Genomic DNA, 24,882 nt, shown 5'->3' with positions numbered 1-24,882 from the left:
TCCACATGAATTAGATAATTGATAGCAATTTCTCACACCACATATCTAGTGACATGAGAAAATTCCATGAAGTAGAAGCATCTGATGGAGGAATGGTGAGGTGCAAAAACAACTTACCATGTATAGTGACATGTAATGGTATTTTAGACCTAAGTTAATACACTAATTATAAATATGTGTAATTACTGGAAGGTATTAAATAGAACCTATTGAGTGTATCCCAACTAATGGATAATAGTTATAGGTTTGAGTTTAACAAAGGTTATTATAGAATATTTGACAAGACATGAAAAATTTTAGCTACAAGAGAAAAAATTAGAGGTAACATTTTCTACCTCAATATTTTTGGAAATAAATTCTTTGTAGCTAAGAATGACAACATTTTTTTATTGCATAGAAGGTTATCTCATGTAAAATTTTGAAGAATTTTTAACTTATGAAGGAAAGATTATGTTAGGGGTTTACCTCCTATTACTAAACTAGACAATGTTATGTGTAAATACCATCAATAAGGAAATTTGGCAATCTTTATATTCTCTAGCATGTCATTTACTTTCGATCAAGTTCTAGATCTAGTTCATACTAACTTGTGTGGTCCCATGAGGACAAAGAGTGTATCTTGTAAGAGAAACTTTATGTTACTCATTAATGATTTTTCTAGAATGACATAAACTATCTATTTGAAGTAAAAGTCATAAGTCTTTCACATGTTCAAGACATACAAGGCAACTATGGAAAGGGATATTGGTAGAGCATTGAAATTCTTAAGATTAGATTGAGGAGGTGAGTTCACCTTACAAGAATTTGAAGAATAGTGTAAAGAGCACAGAATCAAAAGATAGATGTCTACTCACAGGACAACACACTAGAATGGTTTTGTTGAAAGAAGGAACATGACAATCATAGATTGTTCTAGAACACTAATATTAAGAATAATGTTCCACAAGTCTATTGAAGAGAAGTTGTAAGAACATTAGTGCATACTTTGAACATGGTACAATTGAACAAGGGAGAAAATAAGACATTCTATGAATTGTGGTTTGGTCACTCACCACTCATGAGTTAGTGCAAAGTATTTGAAAGAAAATTTTACATCAAAAGAGACTAATACCAAGGAAAGTTCAATCCTAAAAGTGATGAGGGTGTCTTTATGTGATACTCTACCAAAATAAAATATCATCGGTCTCTGAACCAATCGACAAACAAAATTGTGAAATCTTCCAATGTGAAGGTAGATGATTTCTCTAAGAAGAATCAAGAAGAAAGAAAAAGGAAGCATAAGATTATAGAAAGTTTGAATATATTCCCATAAGTGATTCTGTGGATAGAGTAGTGGTGAAAGTGGAATTTGTACATGAAGTAGTACTGACTAAGGAAAAAGTAGCTCATCTTGAAGGTCAAAGAGTAGAAGCACATGAAGGGGAATCAATGCTAGTTTGAAGTGTGTAAGAAGACACCACTCAATTTATCAAATATTTGGAGAGAAGGATGTTGGAGTGGTGACCAAGAGAAAGGAGATAGAGAGAGAGAGAGAGAGAGAGAGAGAGAGAGAGAGAGAGAGAGAGAGAGAGAGAGAGAGAGAGAGAGAGAATATGTTTTCTCTTACAGATGGAGCCCGGAGCTACTAGGGAAGCTCTTAAGGAAGAAGAATGGAGAAAGGCCATGGAGGAAGAGATTGATCAAATAATAAAGAATGCTACATAGACCTTGGTAACTTGAGTACAGGACTAGAATGTCATTGGAACTAGGTGAGTGTACCAAAATAAGATGAACGAGGATGGTGAAGTAGTTAGAAATAAGGTCAAACTTGTTTGAAAAGTATATACACAAGAAGAAGGCATCAACTTGAAGGAGTCAGGATAAACCTAGAATTTTCTTCATACAAGAACTTCAAAGTGTACTAGATGGATGTAAAATCTACATTTTTCAATGAAGTTCCAAAGGGGGAATTAACATTGAACAACCTAAAGGATTTGACAATTAAGAAGGTAAGAATCAAGTGTATAGACTGTAGAAAGCCATGTATGGACTGAAAAAAAGAACCTAGATATTGGTATGAGGGATTTCATTCATACTTGATCAAAATTGGGTTTTTAAGAACAAGTGACAACTACAATCTATATCTAAAGAAAGAAGCATAAGCAAGTTTGATCATTGTAGAGATATTTGTTGATGACATCATTTTTGGAGGAGATGATAAGATGAGCATTGAATTTGAGGAAGCCATGAAGAGAGAATTAAAAATGTCCATGATGGTGAGATCAAACTCTTCATTGGACTTCAAGTGTCCCAACTAAAAGAGAGGAATATTTATAAGGGAAAAAAAGTATGTGTAGGAGATTATGAAGATGTTGTGTATGTAGGAAGCAAAACCAATGGGCACCCCAATGGTGACTATTTGTAAGTTATCAAAGGAAGATGAAATCCCTAAAGTGAATGAGACATGTTACTGATCAATGATTGGTAAACTATAGCATGTTGTGCACAACATACCATACATAGCACATGCAATTGGAATAATAGTTATATTTTTGCTAACCCAATTGAGTCACACATGATAGCCTATGGTATCCTTGCAAGGGAAACTATGAGCTCAATGTATTTATTAATGGTTTTTGTGAGGGAAAAAAAGATGATACAAACAACATGACTATTGGTACTATAATAATTTTCCTTAGGGAAAAATTTACCCAAGACCAAGGAACTCAAACACAAGCACAACAATAGACCAAAGAGTATGATTAGAATGATGATATATTCATTCAATATTCCATATGAAAGTACCCTATACATAAAGGCCTCTGGATATTTCTAGAATGCATAGAAGTCAACAACATGATAAGTCATATAACCAGGCACATGTCCACTAGATATGGGTTATCCTCCATTAAGAACGAGAGTAAGTGCAATGATGAGAGGATAAGCCTACAATGGTGTAGCAATCAAATTAATGTTGTAGACAACATGTGCTAAAATGGGAGTGTGAATAACTATGTTGTCTACATGAAAACTCAATGAATGATGCAAAATCTAGTGTTATAGATACCATTTACTGAATTAGAGTTGCATACTTCTATGTTGTCAATATGACAACTCATGAGAGTGCACAAAATCCTAAGTGTCTCACCTAAATAAATAATAAAATAATGCATTAACCTAAGTAAACTTAAGTAAAGTGTAAATAGTAAATACTTATTTACACCAACACCCCCCCTTAAGTGCAACTTAGGGGAATGCACTTAAGTTCACAAAATCTAGGATGCAATGCATGATGGATCCTAGCTACTAGGCCACGTTAGGTACCCATGTACATAATGAAATGCAATATCATAAAGCAAAGAAAGATGGAAAACTTTGTGGGAAAAATGAAAAAACTAGATGCATGGATGGATGGAGTAATCAAGACCCCCTCATTACAACATACATCAAGTATATAAAATAAAGAAATATAAGAAGAACACTATCCCAAAAGAGGAAAAGGTCCCCCCCACAAGAGAGAAGAAGGAGAGAGACAAGGTAGTTTCCCTCCCCAAATGAAGAGTGCCACTCAATGATAGCTGCTATGATGTAGAAGCTGATACAAGACTGCAAAATAGTGTTTCTCCTCTTTCGAAGAAACAATACCCTAGGTACAATTGAGATGCTTCTGCTATGTGTGGAAAGAATCCCATTGATTAGATGATGTCTCTAGAACCTACTCAACTACCTTGTGAAGGAAGAATGTAGAACCTATCCCAAAGTATCTATTGTCTCCTCAACTGATAAAGAGACCTCCTATAACTATTGTACATAAGTATCCACAATCATATTAACCTATGAAGATCGATCATGTAGAGAATGGACATGAGGGTCAGAGTGAGCCCTCGCAAAAACTATAGAAGGATCTTCTCCATCAAAGAGAATATGTATATCATCAATGATGTCCCCCAAATCTACTATGTATGACTCCACAAACAAACTTGAAATATCTGCTATGTAGTCATCCTCTATTGCTGGAGCTAGAAGACTAGGTGTACCCTACTTTTCTAGACCTATCACTATGGAAATGTATGCATGTGGAGTATGATGATGTCATGACCTCTCACTACAACTATGGATAGAACCCCATGTGTTTGAATCTATTGAAGCACTATCACTGGTGTCACTATTAGTTTCCATAATGTATGATGTGTGGAGAGGATTAGAGGATAAGCTAGGTGAACTTTCCTCAAAGTGTACATTCTTCTCCACAAAGATCTAATGTGTCTTAGGATCCATAATTTTGTATGCCTTCACACCATCTTCATATCTAATGAAAGTATGAGGCCAAGGTGATAGTGCCTTGCATCCCCTAGAAGATCTATTTGCCCATGTAGGACAACCAAAGACTCTGAAGTGTGTCACAACTAGTTTTCTATCGCACCATACCTCAAAAGGAGTCTTGCCATCTAAGGTAGGATGAGGAGACCTATTAAGTATGTGATTAACATTGCTGATTGCTTCAACTTTAAGTGATGGATCTAGAGATTTGGCTTGTATCATGCAACTTTCCATAGACTTAAGAGTTTGGATCCTCAATGCTACAACATCTGTCTTATGTAAACTAAATGTTGGTGGATTCTGAAGATCAATTCCCTCAATTTTACAAAGTTTTATAAGTCTTTTTTTCACATATCTATTTTCATTATCCATCCTTAGAACCTTGATGGCTTTCCTTGATTTTTGTTCAACATGAGTTTTGAAGGCTAGAAACTAGTCCAACACTTCATTCTTGTTATGAAGAAAGTAGACCCAAGTATACCTTGAAAACTCATCAATGAAAGTAAGTATGTAGTGACCCTAGCTGACTAATATCACTACAAAAGAACCTACTAGTACCATGTGAACCAACTGAAGAACAATTGGTGCTCTTGAAGACTTCCCTTTATGTAACTTCTACTCTAGATGCATATCTACTAAACCTATTGAACATTCACTTGAGGAAAAGTTGATTGTAGGTAGACATTTGACAATTTTGTTTGAGCAAAGTTTCTAAAGATAGTGGAAGGAAAGATGACCAAAATGCTTATGCCATAATTGGATTGTTGAGTTTGATTGAGTCCACAAGGCTTGTGAAGGAGACTTGGGCACAAAGTGGGAAAAATAATACAACATTTTGTCATGATTAACTTTCCCCATTATAACCACTGAATCATCTTTTAGACTGTGCACCTTTTTTGAGTTAGGAAGGAACTCAACTTTATGACCATCTCCAAGGTGAGTGATTTGGTAAATTGAGCGAAGATTTGAACTTAGGTGAGGAACATAGAGAACATCTTTGAACTCTCCATTTTCCATCTCCACATTTCCTTTTCCTTCAACTTCCATTCTTGTATCATCTCCCACAAAGATCTGTGGTACCATTGATTATTTCATTAGAGAAAAATCCTCCTTTGAAGAACCCATATGATAGGAGGCACTTGAGTCAAGAATCCAGAATTTTAATTTTCCATGAGTGCTTGTCCTTTTCCCTTTGAATTAGAAGCAGATCCTTTCTCCTTTTAAGCATTAAGCAGTGGAACATTATGTTTCTTCATGATAGAGGTCAGCTTATCAATCTTTTTATGATAACACTCATGTTCTTCATGACCCAATTTCTTGCAATAGGCACATTTTTTCTAGTCCTTACTATTGTCTCCCTTCTTATTTGAATTTGAAGACCCTCCTTGTTGATTTGATTTTGGTGTTGTCTTTTATGCATCCTCTAATTTTTTATTCTTCCATTTCTTATTGTTTCTCTTTCCTTTATTTAAAGATTGACTAACTAAATTTTGAGAACCCTCATTATTGGCCACCAATACCTTTGACTTTGGCAAATCGAGAATCCCCATTGATTTGAACTTCTTTTCTTCTTTATCCAACAAGTCAACATAATCATCAAAAGAGACTTTCTGATAGGCAGACCCTAAAGTAGTCTTTGAGGTGTTATAAGTAGAAACAAATGTGGAGTACTCAAATGGTAGCTTATTATGAAAGAGATGGATTAACCTATCATCCTTAATAGGACTCCCACAATTAGTAAGCTTTGTCCTTAGTTCAATCACCTTAATGGTGAAATCCTATATAGAGTCAAATGACTTAAGATCTAAGGAGACAAGCTCATCTTCAATTTTGAAAACATCCTCTTCAAACACTTTACCATATAGGTTTTAGAGGGTATCCCAAACTTCCTTGGATGTATTCGACTTCTAAATCTGATACATGATTTTTTCATCAACCCCCAAACAAATATCACCTAGGGCTTTCCTATCCATTGTTTGTCAATCAGTGATTCCACTAGTAGATACTTGATCACCTGTTGGTTTAGGAAGGGTACCATCTACATATTGAGAAAATCCTTTATGCATTAAATGACACCACATTTTAATGGACCATGTAGCATAGTTATGTGGAGTTAATTTTGGAAACTTAAATTTTCCATGATGCATAAAATGAAAGAAAACTTGTAGAAAAAAAGAGGAACACAACACCAAGAACATCCACCCTTTTCACTAAATCAAGAAACCCACACAAAAAAAGATGCTTTGGGCACTTTATATGTAGTGCAATTAAAATGGCCACTTGCCAATTTTGGCCTTAGTGAACTTCTAATTTTTCCTTTTTACAACCTCCTTATGGATTTCAAAACTAGAACATTACAATGTATCTCAGATATTCAACAATTATGAAGATATATCAAATTATTATAATGTAGAAAAGGACCTAATTTTGAAAGTGACAATTTTGTCCACACAACCTTATAATTTGATTGTATATATAGAAAGTAGACAAAAAATAATACACTTTCAAAAAAAAATAGAACTTGTTTTTGTGTCTAGATGAGCTCGTACGGAGCATTTGAAGTTGCAAAATGTAGGATTAAATAGGTAAAATCACCAAAAGATGCAAAATTTGAAAAATCCTTGCACCAAAAATAGAAATGAACCCCACCACTAAAACATTCAAGAAATTCTATCCAAAATTTAAAAAAATTGCACCTGATTTGGAGTCCAGATGACCAAGTTATGGTCTCACGAAGTCAGGCTACCAAATAAAAATGCATTTGAAGAGGGATTAGGTAGGAAATTGATAGGTTAAATTTGATGGTCAAATGACCATAATAGTAGTTATAAAATGCCTAGAAATGATAGTTAGACGATTGTCAAATTTAACATAGTTAAATGCTTATGCAAGCAAAAAATTAGCCTCCCTGTTAACATGGCAGTACAATCAGTGGTAGTACGATAGACCATGTGGCAAGGTACAACCAGGTATGGAAGGGTGACATGGTAATTTGAGTGTGTAGGTCTACTTATGTGGATTTTCTAATGTGGCTGACGAGTTGATGTACAAGTGAGTACATGTGTTAGAGGTGTTTGAAGCCACATGGCATACCTATTTCCTGCATGGTGGTGGGCTTGGGCATGGGTCCACATGTATAAATGCAGAAGCAATAAACTATATGTGGTTTCCATGTGTTCACAGAGGGTTGAGTTTATTTTTCTGCCAAGAAAGATAGATCCAAGCCAGAAAATCCATGACAGGTTGGGAAATATAGTGTGGAGCTGGGATCTTTTCACAATGGCCGAAAAGGATTGGCAAGAGAATCTTCTAGGTCAGAGAATAGTTGCCACCCTATTTTAAACCACTGTCAGAGTCAAGATCAAGAGGTGCTAGAAAGGCAGGAACACCGGTGAGAGCAATATGTGTTTAGTTCCACATTTAGTGGGAAAACACCTCCATAGGTGTATAAAACAAAAATGTCACATGCACTAAAGCAAAGAGGCCGTTAGTGGTGGTTCGGTCCACCATGGTTGGAAAGTGGTATATACGCCTGTAAATATGCAGTCAAAATTTAATTACATGGAAAAAATATGCAGACTTGTGGTCAACCACTGGTTATTTAGCCCATATTTAAATGTGACCCTCTGATCTGCCTGATTGGAATATACCCAAAATATTCTGCAAGTCTAGGGTGTGACTGCCCATTTCTACAAAAAAAATTCTCTTCTACCCTGACTGGGCAAAAAAAATTTGAAAATAGAAAATTCAAAAAAGTAGAGAATTATCATATCTAAAAAAATAATTAAATAGATCTAAAAATGACCATACCTAGTTTGCAAATTGGTGCCATTGGGTGCTACTTTGTAAAAAAAAAATTGCCTCACAATCAACTTTAGCCTAGCATAGGAAAATTTATAGTCGATCTTCATTGAATTAATGTTTTGGATGCAATGGCAAGGTCAGATTTGGCTCTTGACACTCCCAATTTCTACAAGTTCTTTAGATTCAAGTCAAGGTGTTGAAGGATGAATGATCTCAAATGGCTATGTGAAGAGAGATTCACCAAGCGTTGATACCATGTAAGAATTTGCCTTAGGGAAAAATTCACCCAAGACTAAGGAACTCAAACACAATCACAACAGTAGACCAAAGAGTATGATCAGAATGACAATATATTCATTCAATATTCCATATGAAAGTACACTTGGAGTGCCTATATATAAGTCTCTGCAGAGCTTCTAGAATGCATAGAAGTCAACAACATGATAAGTCATACAACTAGGCACATGTCCACCAGATATGGGTTATCCTTCATTAAGCATGAGAGTATGATGAGAGGATAAGTGTACAATGGTGTAGAATGAAAATTAATGTTGTAGACAACATGTGCTAAAATGGGAGTGCGAATAACTGTGTTCTCAAAATGACAACCTAGTGAATGATGCAAAATCTAGTGTTGTAGACACCATGTGTTGAATTAAAGGTGTGTACTTATGTGTTGTCAACATGATAACTCATGAGAGTGCACAAACTCCTAAGTGTCTCACCTAAATAAATAATAAAATAATGCATTAACCTAAGTAAACTTAAGTAAAGTGTAAATAGTAAATACTTATTTATGCCAATAGGTAAATTCTCTTCTAGAAAAAGACTGATTGCATGGGCCAACAAGAAGTGGAACTGCATATCACAGTCAATTGCAAAGGTGGAGTATGATTTTATCACAATAAATTATACTGAAGTCTTTTATATTAAACAACCCCTTGAAGGAAATTGAGAGAAGATGGAGGAACAAGTGATTATCAACTATGATAACACTAGTGCAACCAACATATCCAAAAACCTAGTTATACACTTAGAGGCAAAGAACACATCAATAAGCTAACATTTTTTGAGAGAGTAAGTGAAATAAAAGGAGGAAAGATTGGAATATTTACCAACCAAGGAACTACTAGCTATTAAATTTACAAGACCTCTTCAGAAGGACACCTTCAAGAATCTAAGAGAGTAGTTAAGGGAGTTACTCCTATTGATTTTGCATTAAGATAGTTGAGCATGTTTCAATCCATGGTCAATAAGAAATGAAATAAAATGCTAGACTAATGAGAATAATGGAATAATCCATAGTAGGAGTAGTTATAGAGTAAAGGTTGTGTGTCTTTGGCATTGTTCTCAAAGGGGAAGAAGTTTGAAGAAGAAAAAGAGGAACAAGTAGGAGAAGAACATTTTTTTTTTGGTAATTTGGCTAGGTTAGACATTTTGATGCTGTCATCATATCAATCATATGAAATGAGAAAAGCATGAAGATGAAGTTATAGTAGTAATAATTAGAAAATTGTCTAAGTGTTACATTGTTGACGTGTCAAAACAATTAGAGTTTTGATCAGTATGGTTCACAAAAGTCATATTGGCACATGTGCACTTAAGAATATATTGTATAGAGTATGACAATTCTACATTTGAGATAACTAGTTAGTGAAACCAATATTGACAAATCTTGGATGATTTTAATAGCTACAACAGTGTACATGCATAGCAAAGCATGATAAGGAAATGGATATTTTGGGTTAAGGAATTATTTTGTTTACCAAAATAATTACTTAACTAATTAGGGATGACATCCTAGATATTAACCCTAAGTGGACGAGAATTAATATTGTATATTAATAAAGTGTATAAAGTTATGAAGGCTAGGAACATACTTTTTAAACAAGGTATAAAGGAAGATTGCAAATGCAAATTTATGTGAAAAATATGGTAATGTAATATTTTGTGATGTACATTTTGATGTATGATCAGAGGAATGCAAACAGTGATATTTTTTTCTAATGAGAAGCAAATGCAATAACAGATATCTAAGATATCAACAACAGTGCAAAAGTTTTTGTATCTATCTTTTTGTATTGAATAACTTCATTATACATTTCATGTTTGGGAATTGGGATCATCTCGCATACATTTTGTAATTGTATATAACAACTCCTAATAGGGTTGAGGCTTCTAACAAGGCCTAAGTCCTCTAACAAGGATCAAGACACTATACGGATGCAATAGACTCCTAATAGGGTCCATATCTTTAACCAAATACTTTTTATTAGTGGATATTTTTGTGGGTACAATTCCCACTAGAGTTTTCCCTTGGCCAAGGTTTCCATATTTAACAAAATATATTGTTATGAGTTACTTTATTGCACGGTTATGTTTAATTCTCAGCATAGTTAATTTACTTTCTTATGCAAGTTAAAAAGTTGTTAATGATATCCAAGTTTGGACAAAATTTTGTGAAATGATGGTTCACCCCAACCCCCCCACCCAGTATTTACTATTTCTAACAATTGGTATTAGAACATAGTTACTCAAACTAGGTTTAACAACTTGAGTTAGATCCCTATGGATATGGAATAGTTACAAAAGAACCTAGAAGAAGCTCTTAAGAAAAGTGATATTCTTACTAAAGAAAGAGATGCTTTGAAAGAAAGATATGAAGATGATAAAGACTACATTGGTAATTTAAAAGATAAGATAGATCATCTCAAGTCCAAGTAAGAGACTAAAGATTAGATCAAGGACAATGATAAAGTTTCAAGACTAAAGAAAAAAAATGAAATCCTAAAGCATGAACTAAATATTGCTAATCTAAAGTTAAGTCTAAAGAATGATGATGGTAAAATTGAATCACATTTGAAATATGAGAATGCAGATGTGAGATCAAATATTACTAAAGTGACATATAAACTTGAGTCTACCAAGTTTTTGTATGTAGAACTTGAGAAGTACAATACTACTATGAAATGAGAGTTAACTCAGTCTAAGAAACAACTTGAGTAACTATATTTAGTAGTGAGAAGCTTGATGAATAAATATTTATACAAAGACCTTCGTATACTAAGACTAGTCTTGGATATTTCATTGGAGAAAATTCAGCTAAGAAGTATGAAGCTAGAAAGGTGCTAGATCCTAAAAATCATCAACCTATGCAAGAAAAAGAGGATCTGAAAAAGATTGAAGAAAGTCAATTTGATGATGTACCTAAAGAAGTGAATCAAGCTAGACAACCTTAGCAAGTTGATGAACCTAAATAGCCTAAGAAAATTGAATCACCTAAAGAAGTGACGTATAAATTCAAAGGTAGATGTTATGCATGAAATGAAATTGGGCATATAAAAAGGGATTGTACAAGAAATCCATTTAAACCTATTACTAATTTTTATTGTTATAATTGTCATAGTTTTTCTCATAAAGTTGTTAATTATAAGAAGCTTAAATTTGATAATAAAATAATTGTAGTAGAATTTTTAGAGGTACTAACCCTACAGGAAGAAGATCTAATGAAGAAAACAATGAAATGAGAAGAAACATCGTATGTTATAAATGCAACAACTTTGGATATATTGCTAGAAATTGTAGAGCACCTTTTAATCAACATGGACCTAGATTTGGAAACAATGCAACAATATGCCAATTGTGTAACAACATGGGTCACATAGCAAGAGAATGGGCTTGAGGAACAACATGAGGAATACTATGTTCATAAGGAACATGAATAGGAATGTTAGAAGGAATGATAACAATAGTGATAGCCAAAAAGATAACATGAAAGAACATGTAGAAGAATTTAAATAAGTATTTGTCAAAGCCAAAGATCCATCAAGTTTGCATGTAATGTTGGAAGAATAGTCAAATGACGCACTTGAAGGTAGATTGAAGTCAATTGTAGTGTTTGATTTATCCTACTTAAATTGAGAATTTTATAAAAAGGATTAGCAATAGAAAGGTAGTATAAGTGTCAGAGGAAGACTTAAGGTATGCACAATTAGTATGAGGTGGTGAATGATGTGTTGAAGCTATGGTTATGTGTGTAGAAGATTTAGAGTTTGTATGTGAGTGCACAAAAGAAAACAAGTCTCCTGGCAATTAGAAACAATTTTTATTAATTATGTACTTGCACAATTAATGCACAATTGAATTGGATATGATTTAAGAATCAAAATCAAGTTATTAAGCACCATTCAATCATACAAGAGTTAAAGGAGAGCTTTGGGGAAAATTTAAGGTGAAAGTGAGGTGTTCTAAAAGAGAATTGAAGAAATTCCTAGTTTTACAAAATCAAGGTATTTGTCGCTTGCACAATTATAATTTGAAGTTTTAGTTTGAAATAATGGAAAATCCTATAGTATGTGATGTGAGTGAGAGGCCCATGTACAAGTTTAAGAAGCACCCATATATTTCTATTGAGGATGATCCCCTAGGAGAATTTTCACAAGTACTCCATAATGTTTTACATGTAGTGGATGTTAGGGCATATATTTACTATAAATTTGAAATTATTGGTGATAGTGACATTCATAAAGACCTAGATTTAGTCTACCACAATGACTTTTCTATTGGACTAATCACCAACCTTCACCTTTGAAATTCATGACATGGCTTAACCACCTCCTATGTTTTATAAGTCTAGTGGTTGTATCGGGCATTAACAAGTTGATCTTTTGGTGGAACAACAACTCTATCTTATAACAAGTGGTACCAAAGCTTGGTCACAAGTTTGAATCCCCTATGTTCTATAAGTGTAGTGGTTGTATCAACATTAAGAGGTTGATCTTTTGGTGTAATGGCAACTCTAGCTTGTAACATTATCACTAAAGCAAGGGTTTGAACAATTTAATGATTTGAACATTATCAAGAACATATTTTATGTCAAGTTTGATAATCATGAATGGACCAAAACTATACTAAGCATGATTCATGAGGATATGTTTTAGGTAGGTGATATACCTATTATGATTAAAATGAACTAATTTGTAAGCTTATTGGTCTAAGAAATGAGGGTAGGAATCTAGTAAATGAGAAAAATGTGAAGAAGTTAGTTGAGAAAAACATGAAACTAAAGTTTGATGGGAGAAACATGAAATTGGACATGATAATAAAGACTAAAGTGATATTGATAAGTAAGATCATTAGATACAAGATGAACTATAGTTCTAGGTTGAACTCATTACCTATTGGATTGATCCATGCAACCTATTTGATAACAGTTAAAAAAGAGAAATTAAATATGTGTGAAATATAGAGACAACAGTTATTAGACAACATTGACACAATTAAGAAGACAAAGAATTCAATCCTTAGTTTTGAGTCCTTGATAACACATTTTTGTTTCCAAGTAATTAGAATATTTCCTAGAATACCAGATAATGAATGGGATACTAAAAATTGTACTATGACCATGATCACTTACCATTGTAGAAAATAATTAGAGGATAGAATGACATGGGACATTTCTAGAATGATGAAGAGTTTCCAAGAAGCAATGAAACATAGGTTTAGAATTTCTTGATCTTTGGTAGATAAGTATAAATATGACATCTATTTTTGGGTAAAACTGATGTGACATGCATGGAAGTGGTGTAACCAAGGGTCAAATTCATTGATCCTATGAGATATGAGATGATAGAAGAGTTAATAGAGGGTTATGCAAAGATAATCCTTGAAGTAGAAAGAGGTAAGGAGTGTCCTAGATGGGGCACATATGAGGATAAAGTAGAGGAAGTTCATAGCAAACTCCATAGTAAAGATATTAATAAGAGAGAAGATAAGAAGATTGATACCATACTAATAGAAACATGTATGAGTGGAGAAGAGTATAAAGAAGCTATGGGGATTTCTCTAAAGATGAGAGCAAGTGGACAATCTAAAATTTTAATGGAAAATCCTTTAGCAATGGAGATAGAGCAAGGACAAGGAATCACACTAGTTGGACCTTCAACTAGTGCACCTTATGTTGCAATTTTACAAGTTCAACCACATGTTGTACCACCAATTAAGAAGCATAAAGATAAAAAAGATGTGAGAATTATCAGAGAACAAGTGCTAGTTACCCCACCTAGGACCAAAAGGTCTACAAGGTTAACTAAATTAAAATAGAAGAAAATGGAATCTCCTACACACAAAAGAACTAAGAAAATGACTGGCGGGCCTAGGAAGAAGATAAAAACTATCCAAGGCACACAAAGAAGAAAGGTTCAAATAGTTGAGTCTAAATCTAAAGAATCACATGAAGAGAAAATAAAGGAAAAACATGTAGAGAAAGTGAAGGAATAAATGAAGGCAGCTGATGAAAGGAAGCCCTAGAAGCCTAATTTAGAGATGCTTAACAATGAAATCATTAAAAATGGTAATTTTGTATATCTAAATAAGTTTTATGATTTGTATGGTAATATGGACAGATTACAATTAGAAAATGTAGAAGTGAGACACATGATTTTGTCAAATAAGATATTTGAATACATACATAAATAAATACCTAAAGATATGTATGATATATTGTTAAATAGAAAGAGGAGAGTAGTTGATGAGGATAAGAAAATAAGAGAAAATAAACTAAAGAAATTATGTGAAGTTAGGAATGATGAACACCTTGAGAACAACATGAAGGGTATTGAGCCCTTATTGAGGAATAAAAGAAGAGAAATATTAATAATGGGAGAAAACTATGAAGAGGTTAATGAGAAAACCGAGCAAGAAATTGTAAAATACATGCCCTCAGCACCCAACCAAGAACAGGGAAGAAATGACTTATAGGGATAAATCCCTATAGTTATGGCACAAAAAGAGAAAAGGGATGAAGTGGCACCATCAGTTGAGGCACCATCTGTGTTAGGATTAAACCACGAATAGAAATAGCAATTACATGCAAATATAACCAATAAAAAATAATAATAGATCACATAGAAAAGAACACAAGACACCAAGATTTAATGTGGTTCACCTAATCCCTGGGCTACGTCCACCAACTAGCAAGTCTTATATTATTATGATCCAGTGATTATGACCTAATTATAATCTATAATCCCTTATAGCTCAGTACCACCACAAGAACCAATTTTTGCATCACCTTATGAAATAATCCCTAACCCTAAGCCCTTTTATACAAGTATTAAATTGCTTTAGGGTTATAATTAATGAAGTATGTACAATACTTTCCTAATCAGTCACCACAATCTAACAATTTGCAACACCAATATTTGTGGTAGAAGTTGCTAAATATACAATTATGATAGAGGCTACTCCACAAGTAACTATTGGCACTAACATTATGCATATAGATAGTACAAATATTACTTTGGACACAATAGTGGATCCATTTAAGGACTTCAGACCATCCATTATTGATAGTTTGGTGGATTATACTAATTCTGAGATGAGTAAGAAGAAAAGAGAAAGAAGGAAGAAGAAGAAGGAAAGAAAGAAGTAGAGAAGAAGAAGAAGAGGTTAGAAGAAAGAAAGAATAGAGAAGAAGAAAAGATAAGAAAAGAGGAAGGAAGGAGAGACAAAGAAGAAAGAAGAAGAAGAAAAGGAAGAAGAGTACAAAATAGAGGAGAAGAGAAAGGAAAATAGAATAAGAAATAATTGGATGATAGTGATGCAAGAGCCAACATTCTTACCATAGTTGAAACATATTGAAAATGAATTTGATAGAGTTGAATTTTAGCATGAAGCATACATTTTATTATAGACCCCTGAGAAGACCAAATATCCATTGGAATCAACATTGGTTAAATTGCCTAGAGATAATTATGATCAATTAGGTCTGATATCATCTTTGAGTAAATTGTTTGAAAGGAACAAGAAGGTGAAAAGTCTAGAAAAGACTTTAGAGGAAGTTTCAAAGAAACTAAAAAATGTCATATCAATCAAGTTAATAAAGAGAGATTCCCAACTAAGAGAAAGGGAATTGGTAAAATATTTTGAGAATGAGTTTACTCATTTATCAAAAGTGGTAGTGACACAAGCATAGATAAAGCATGATGCACAATTATTTTCTATAGTGTGCACAAGTATGAGAAATGACCTGGTAACACTTGATGTTTGTACCAAGGAACTAAAAAGATGCTTAATGGAAGGAAGGAAATTGTATTGATATAGTACCACACCATACAATTATGTTTAAGATATAAATGATGAGTTGAATGGAAAGTTGGGTGAATTGCAAATCCTAGTAAACAAGCTTCATCAACCAGACACAAAGATCAAAGATCTTGAATTAGCCATTGCACACATTCATGATGGCATAAAGATCACTAAGCTGAAGAAGGAGAGAATCATAAACAGGTTCTCATTATTGAGAGAACATTTGACCTTAAAGATCATTAATTTATAGAAGTAGTTGGATGGGTATCTTATAGAAAAGGCATCTTATTATAAATTTGTTTATTCTTATCTCAATGCAATAGAAGTAGTGTCATATGGACTGTGTGCTCTAATCAGTGTATCAAAAGCATTTAATGACACATGGAAGAAATATTTGAAAGCTTAAACTCAAAATTTGCATGTTGTATTTCTAGGATGTCAAACTTATCATGAAGAGAAAGTTAATACAATTTTGACTTGCACATAAGTTTTGACACCTTGTCATTGATGTTGAAGGGGGATAGATAAAGTGAACTATATGTACATATATGTAAGATATAGTAATATAGAAAATTGTATATGTAATTAAGGAGAGAAATATAATATATGAGTAATAAGGAAAGATGGTATGTATGATGATCCATAGTTTTAAAGTTTTGTTTTGGGACTTAATCAATTTTCACATATGTTGCCATCAATGCCAATGGGAGAGATTGTTGGAAATTTGGATAGGTTATTCATTTTGATATTTTCATTTATGGAAACATATTAATCATATGAAATGAGTAGAGCATGAAGATGGGGTTATAGCGATTAGACTTAGAAAATTGTCTAAGTGTTACATAGTTCACTTGTCAGGTTAGAGTTTTGATCAATATAGTTCATAGAAGTCATATTGGCATATGTGAACTTGAAGATCGATAGTACAAAGTATGATGATTCTACATCTAAGAGTGCAAGTTTTTATGACCAGTACAAATAGATCTATGATGATTTTACCAGTTACAACAATGTATAGACAGAACATAACATGACAAGGAAATGGGTATTTTGGGTTAAGGAATTATTTTGTTTACCAAAATAAATACTTAACTAATTAGGGATGGCATCCTATATGTTAGCCCTAATTGGGAAAGAATTAATATTGTACATTGATAAAGTGTACAAATGTATGAAGGCCAATTGGGAAAATATCTGTTAAATAATAAGGTATAAAGGAAGATTGCAAATGTGAAGTTATGTGAAAAATGTGGTACAACGTAATATTTTGTGATGCGAATTATGATGTATGATTAGAGGAATGCAAATTATGATAATTTTTTGTGATGAGAAGAAAAGGTAATATCATATATTGAAGATATCAACATCAATGCAAAGGTTTTTATATCTATCTCTTTGTATTGAAGAACTATAACAAGTTTGGGAAGTGGGCTCATCTTTTACACATTTTGTAGTTGTATATAAAAATTGTTAGAATATTTAGTACACTGATATAACTAGGGGGGAGTGAATCTGTTATCCAACTATTATCACATTTATCAACATTAAACAAACTTAACCATGTGAGTAATATAAACTAAAACCACAACAAGATACTCATACACAATAACACCAAATATGTTAACTAGGAAAACCCTTGATCAAAGCGAAAATCCCAGTGAGGATGGTACCCAAAAGATGATGTACTAATATAAATATTCTTTGTTAGAGGATGAACACTATTTGGAATCTATGAATACATTTAGTACATATGAGTCCCTATTAGGAGACTTTGAATCCCTATTAGGAGTTGTGGAAGACAGCTAGACCCACTTCCCAAATAGCTTCAAGGACAAGACCAATAAACCCACTATCCAAATGATCTCTATATTATTCCTTGCAAAATAATAGAATGGTATTGTACTATTCCTTCCTCTTTCTTTGTCCTATTAACCAAACCTCTACTCCTTCTGATCTTGTAACTAGATCACAAATCTCACATCAAATAATCCCTTAGATTGCTTATACGCATTTAGTAAGCACTCTTCTCCTTTTTGTACTATGTACTTCATAAAACAACAAGGGATACTTACAAACAAGGAAAACATCTCTCCTTTATACCATTTCTTCATAATAATTCCTTAAGTTAGCCTTGAGGCTTTCCCAATTAATTATAATAAGATAATTAATTAATTACAATTACAATAGCATTTTTGGCTCACAGTCTATATAAAACTTAACATGTGTGATACTAGGGCTCACGCACTTGCTGAAGTCATCAACTGTTTATCCTCTATCACTACCTAATTGCACATCTCCTCATTACATCTTAGATGTAAGGTAGCCAAAAAACATCAGGAACTACTTTCCTAATACTCTGTCTTTGAACCATGCTCTATAAATTAGGTACAACTTTTGTACATCTTTTACTCAAACTTTGTGCACTTGACCATATCATAAAAATATTGCACATATGCATGACTGTGCATCACCAGGCAACCAAACCATTGTCTATAACATTAAGATAAATGTTTTCTACTAAGTTAGTCTTTGTAGAAAGTGTGCTATGTTAACATCAATGAAAAACATAGTCATGAATGCAACATGTCAATACTCTCCAATGCATAGGATACTCCCCAAAGTAGTATCATCAATATTCATGCTAACAAAAAACTCCTAAAATGGTCGAGGCTTCTAACAAAGACTGAGACACTATATGTATGTAATAGACTCCTAACAAGGTCAATAACTTTAACCAAATGCTTTTAATAAGTGGATCATTTTGTGGGTACCATCCCCATTGATATTTTTCCTTTGTCAGGATTTCCCTACTTAACAAAATATGGTGTTATGAGTTACTTTATTGAATGGTTATGTTTACTATTCAACATAGTTAGTTTACTTTCTTATGCAAGTTATAAAGTTGTTAATGATATCCAATTTTGGGCAAAAGTACGTGAAATACATATTCAACCCCCACCACCCTTCTGTATCTACTATTTATAACACAAAGGGGAAACAAGATGTATAAGAAGTAGAAGCTATAAAAAGAGGGATCAACAAGAGGAAGAAGAGCAAGAGTACAGAAAAGTTGAGAACATTAAAAAGAGTGCAGTGAAAGTGAATGCACAAATGGGGACTTGGAGAGGTCAAAAAATGTGGATGCATCATCTCAAGAGATGTTAAGGAGAAAAGAAAATGGAAAAGAAGAAGGCACAAGTATGCTGAATTCAAGAATGTGAAAATGTTGAAGTGTTTCTATCAATGTCAAAGGGCAAGATTGTTTCCATAATGGTCTCAATGCCTGAAGATTGGCTGATATAATGACCATTGATTCTAGTTATGACTTTTTTTATCAATTTCAAGGCATAGAAGGAACCAAGACCAATAAAAATTCATGAATGATAAGTCACATTGACATTTTGTATGCAAATCTAGTTCACAAGGGTGATCAAAGAAAGGTGAAGGGAAACCACAATAGAGGAGACGACAAAGGTTATCCACTTGGATAGAGGTATGCTAAGTAAAAACATGCAGAAGGAAGTCAATAAGAAAGGAAGTTAGTGTGATTGATGATCGTTCACAATGGATCAACTATGACATAAAGGAGAGCATAGAACAGGATACCCATGATGACTAACACATCACAAAGTAGGTAGTAGTGCACTCATTGTTTCACTTAATGGTGATGGAATTGTCACATCGAGCAACAATCCAAAGCATTTAAATTTGAATTTTTTCTAGAAATGCAAGACATTGAGGACACAAGACATCTGTAACTCTTGTATGAATACACTACATCTAACAAGAGTGGTGCAAAAAAACAACATAAAGTCAATCTATAAGTAGGCTTGAGAATTCAAAATTTGAATTCGTAGATGAGGGTTCCAAGGTGGAATGAGATAAGACTATAAAAGGAAACAAAGTCCAAGAGAACAAGTTAGATTGCTAATGGATTAGCCACAGAGCCAAGACATTCAAGCTAAGTGTAATCTCAAAGTGTGATGGGGTGATAGAGAGAGGTCATAGCCAAGGGGATAGTGTGTTGAGAAGAAGCTAATAAGCTTGAACACCACAAGAGTAGATGCATGTGAGAGTGAGCAGTACCACGCACATAAGTGATCATGTCTAAATTTTAGAGCTAAGAAGAAGGTAGACCACATTTTTTGACAAGTCAAAGAGTAGATAAAGATATCTATTCAAGATAAGTGCAATATCTATTTCATTAGATCATTTCCCTACTATTTACTAATATTTACAATAGTAAATCCTATCGATGGTGGACCTTAACAGGTTCTCTGTACTAAATTCCCTAATAGGGTGACACAATAACTTGTGTTTCAAAGTTCTTTAACCAAGCTACTCCTAATAGGGAAAGACTTTCACATGTCTTATCTAAATCCCTTAATCGGGTGGCACCTAAAAGTGTCATTATAATCTTTTGGCAAACTAAGTTCTTGACTAGGCACACTTCATAAGAGTGCAAGCTTTGTGAGGATTGACTCACATACCATGGTTTTTACCCTAGCTAGATTTCTACAAGACAAATACTATATTATGTATTTCTATTCATTTTTTCATTATTTTTTCTTGATCTCTACTAGTTGAGTTGTAGCTATCACTAACTAGTATACTGGCATAAAGTAGAGCATAAGTATTAAAAAAATAAATCTAATGTATATTGATTCACCTCCCTCTCAATATACCAACCTATGATTGGACCAACATAATGAAGGGGAGTGAGGTTACAGCTTCTCTTATTTCCCTCTCTTTCAAATCATCCCTTATAAGGGATTCCACAATGTCAAAGCCTCCCTTTCCTTATTAAGGATAATCTATGTGTCTGGAGGAGGATAAGGGAAAGAGGGGATCTGATTCAGGATTTAAGAAGCTAAAGCAGGGTCATTTGTGAAACATCCTTCCAAAAATATTGGTTCTATCATGAGTGACCTTCCCTCAGTGTTGATATTTAAGGGCTTAAGTTTACAAATGTTGGCATCCATATTGACTATGATAATTGGACTAGAGAACCTCAATTTAGTTTCTACAAAACCTACATATTTCCCTAACTTTCTACCTATCAATTTAAGAGTCTATTTTTTTAGTATTTCAACAAGAAGATTAACTATATTAACATCATAATTTATTATGAAGGAGCATGAGTTGTTTGGGTTAATAAAAGGATGTCAATCGAGGACTCTAAATTTTTCCTTTTAAACCTAGGGAATTTTTAAAGAAAATTTATTTTTTTAAGTTGGAACTAAAACAATCAATTTAAAGAAAATCGTTTTCCAAAATAGTTACTTCTCATTTATTATCATGTGATTCTTTCATTTTTTTTTTCTAGATTCTACCTCTGTACCTATTCCCATCCATCTAGCATAGATTCTATACTTCTAGAATTTTCATTGGGTATATTCCTCTTCATAACCTTGAAGATCTAGAGTGATGATTTCATCATTGTTAGTCGCCACTAGACTATGGATGATCACTTCCATTTGGGTTGCTAGGGATTCCTTCTTAGATAGTTTGGCTATGAGGTTTGATTTGAATTTAGGAAAGCCTAATAATAGAACTAATTCTCCTAGAGGAATGAAATGATTAGAATCCAAATGATTTTTGGATAGAATAGGTCCTAATCTTCTTGTAGAGGGAAATTTTGATCTATGTGAGTTCTAAAGATAAGGGTGGGAAGGAATTCAAGTTTTGGGGGGATTAAATTATGCTTCTCATCATCTGGATCATTTAGATTTTATAGTAATCTAATGCTCCTCATTAGAATCATTCTTTCTTTTTTTAGAATTATTCTAGGGTATCAAGTCTAAAATTGATTTTTTGTAAAAGGGGAGGGCATATTTTGTGCACCAAAAGATAAAACATAGGATTACAATTTTTTCCCTAGCCTCCTAGTTTGCATAGATTAGACAAGATGCAGAGTTCATAAGATTCATTTTTTCTACAGTTTTGTAATAATAAAAATAAATACTAACTAGATCCAAGAATAAATATTTGATTTTAAGAAAATAAAATTATTTGTACTAAGAAAAGAGTGTTTTTTTATACCACCTGATTGTTTCCCTCTTTATTACAAATATATTATTTTTGCTTATTGGTCTCAAGTCTAATAATTGCTTGGTTCAATATAGACACTCATTGTTGAGATCCTGAGGTGTATGAGGTGAACCCTCTAAAATTAATGTGCCAAGACTATAGCAATGTTGAAAGGGGAGAAAACTCGGTGATACACTGTTTGGGTCACATATGGATTGTCTATGTGTAGATTGAATGCAAGTATATTTTTTATGTTTGTGACAAGTATGCCAAACCCAATCTAGATGAATTGATATGATGGGAATCAATGTTCTTTGTGGTGCTTGATGTTAAATATTCTTTGATTAATCCTCAATTTTTCTCAAATTTTGAAATATTTATCTCGAGAGGAGAGAAATAAAAAGAATCTGGAGATGATGAAATTTTTTTAATGCTACTTAAATTAAATTGCACTTTCTTCTACATTGTAAATCCTTTTACCAAAGGATATTCAATAGATTTGGTAAATTTCTTGATTGAGGAATATTTCTCTAAATTTATTTAGGGTTTTGAAATTAAGTTTGATCTTTTTTTGTCCAATTGATCAAGGTTTTGAAATATCTTGAGGAACAAATTTGGAAGAGAAATACCAAGTAGGCTTGGAGTTATTGTAATGCAAGAATAGATGCCTATTGTCTTGCACAAATGACCTAAAAATTGAGTGGCTTGTGCACAATTTGAAAGTTAGAAATGATGCCCTGAAAGTTGGTGCAAAAGTTGAAACCCTAAAGAAATTTGATGATGTACAATACAAGAAGACATAATAGCCTATCATTAATGCTAGAAAGCTTAGAGAGGAAACTAAATCGACCACACTATAGAAGATTTTTCCTAAAGTATAACAAAATAATGAAATTAATTATCACTATGTATATATAAAAAAATTATCTTAATATACAATTTGTTGTTACAAATGACATGGCTACCATATAAAATTACTTTCCTGATACTTATTCGCAATATCTTTGTCTACCTTCAATACCAATTTTTTTATTGAAATGCATGAAATTTTTCCTTATAATCTTCTTTTTTTCTTTTGTAGAGAATTTCTAGAATAGATAAAATTATAACAAAATAAAAAAATCATTTTTATTATTCACCATTTTAAAATAAATAAAATAATAACTTAAATCAATACATAATTTCCTTAAAATATAGCCCCCATAAATCAATTTTAAATACACATATTATATATTAAAATATTTAGTTATTAAATTTCCCCAATTAACTTTAAATCACATTAATATATTAAAATATAGAAATACTTTACAATTAAGCCAAAAAGCTCAAACACCCTTTACAAATCTAGATCACAAAGGTATACTAGGGTATCCCATATACAACTAAAGCAATAATTAGAGATGTAAACACATATAACATGGAAGAAATCCAAAATAGGAATGATGGGTGTGGTTGGGTAACAAAATGGCCTATGTGGTATCTCCTCCTAACCACCATTGGGATTGACATACTCAAACTTGTGGAGCCGAGCGGAGTTGATATATGGTACCTCCAGTACTCAATAAATATTATGGGTACACTTGCATTTATTTATAGCCAAAGCACATGCTTATCAATATTTTCCAACAAATTTCAACTCAACAAACATGATCACATAATCATAACACAATCGATGGTATTCCATATTAGAATATTGGCATCATAAGTTGTTATAAGTAGTGATTGTTGTTGCATTAAAAGATCAACATGTTAATTCCTTCAATACAGCCACTAGACTTATAGAAGACACTTGAGGTTGTTAACCATGTCATTAATCCCCATAAGGGATGTTCACACACTACCAACAATCCCCCTCCAAGAATTTTTGCCACAACCTACATGGATTCAAACCTATGACAAAGCTCTAATATCAATGTTTAGAAGTAGCAATTGTTGTTGCACCCAAATATTTACTTTTTGATGCCCATTATAAACACTAAGCTTATATTAGACATAGGAGGTTGTTAAACCATGTCACAAATCCCCACAAGGGACACTAACACATTTACAACATAAGTATAAGCAATATTTTTTAATATAAATATCTCATCATAATTACACAAGTATAATCATTATTAGTTCCATATTTATAACCATCTATAATCATCAATGGTAATATTGACACTACCCAAAAGAATGATATGCATTATCATAATTATTTCATAAGGATGTTAATACAAAGGAATGATATGCACAATCCAAATGTAACATAGATAATATGAAAATAAAACCAAAATGAGAAGGGTAGAATAATAAAATGAGAGAAAATACTATTAGAAACTACAATTGGAGAAATTGTTATGTTGTCAATGATGTTAAAGCTATTGGTAAGACCAAGTTTTTAACGTAGTGGAGAGACATTTACTAATAGTGTAGAGTGTCATATCATTTGATTGATGAAGAGGAATTGAAAATAAGAGATAATGAGATGACCTAGTAAAAGGTTGAGTTGAGATGTGTCAAGTATCATGGAAATACAATGGGCACATGATAAGTTAGTCCTTGACAAGATAATGTGCAATTAAATCAATACATGAAGTGAAGAAGATAGTTAGATGAAACTTAGAGATAAACCAAGTCATAATGATAAGCTTGACCAAGTATTAGTGGTGCACAGTCAAT

The sequence above is a fragment of the Cupressus sempervirens genome, chromosome 5 (genome assembly GCF_028749045.1).
Source record: "Cupressus sempervirens isolate cs-2001-9-10 chromosome 5, ASM2874904v1, whole genome shotgun sequence".
Taxonomy (NCBI): domain Eukaryota; kingdom Viridiplantae; phylum Streptophyta; class Pinopsida; order Cupressales; family Cupressaceae; genus Cupressus; species Cupressus sempervirens.
The sequence above is the reverse complement of the archived record's forward strand: the minus strand, read 5'-3'. Positions refer to the sequence as shown.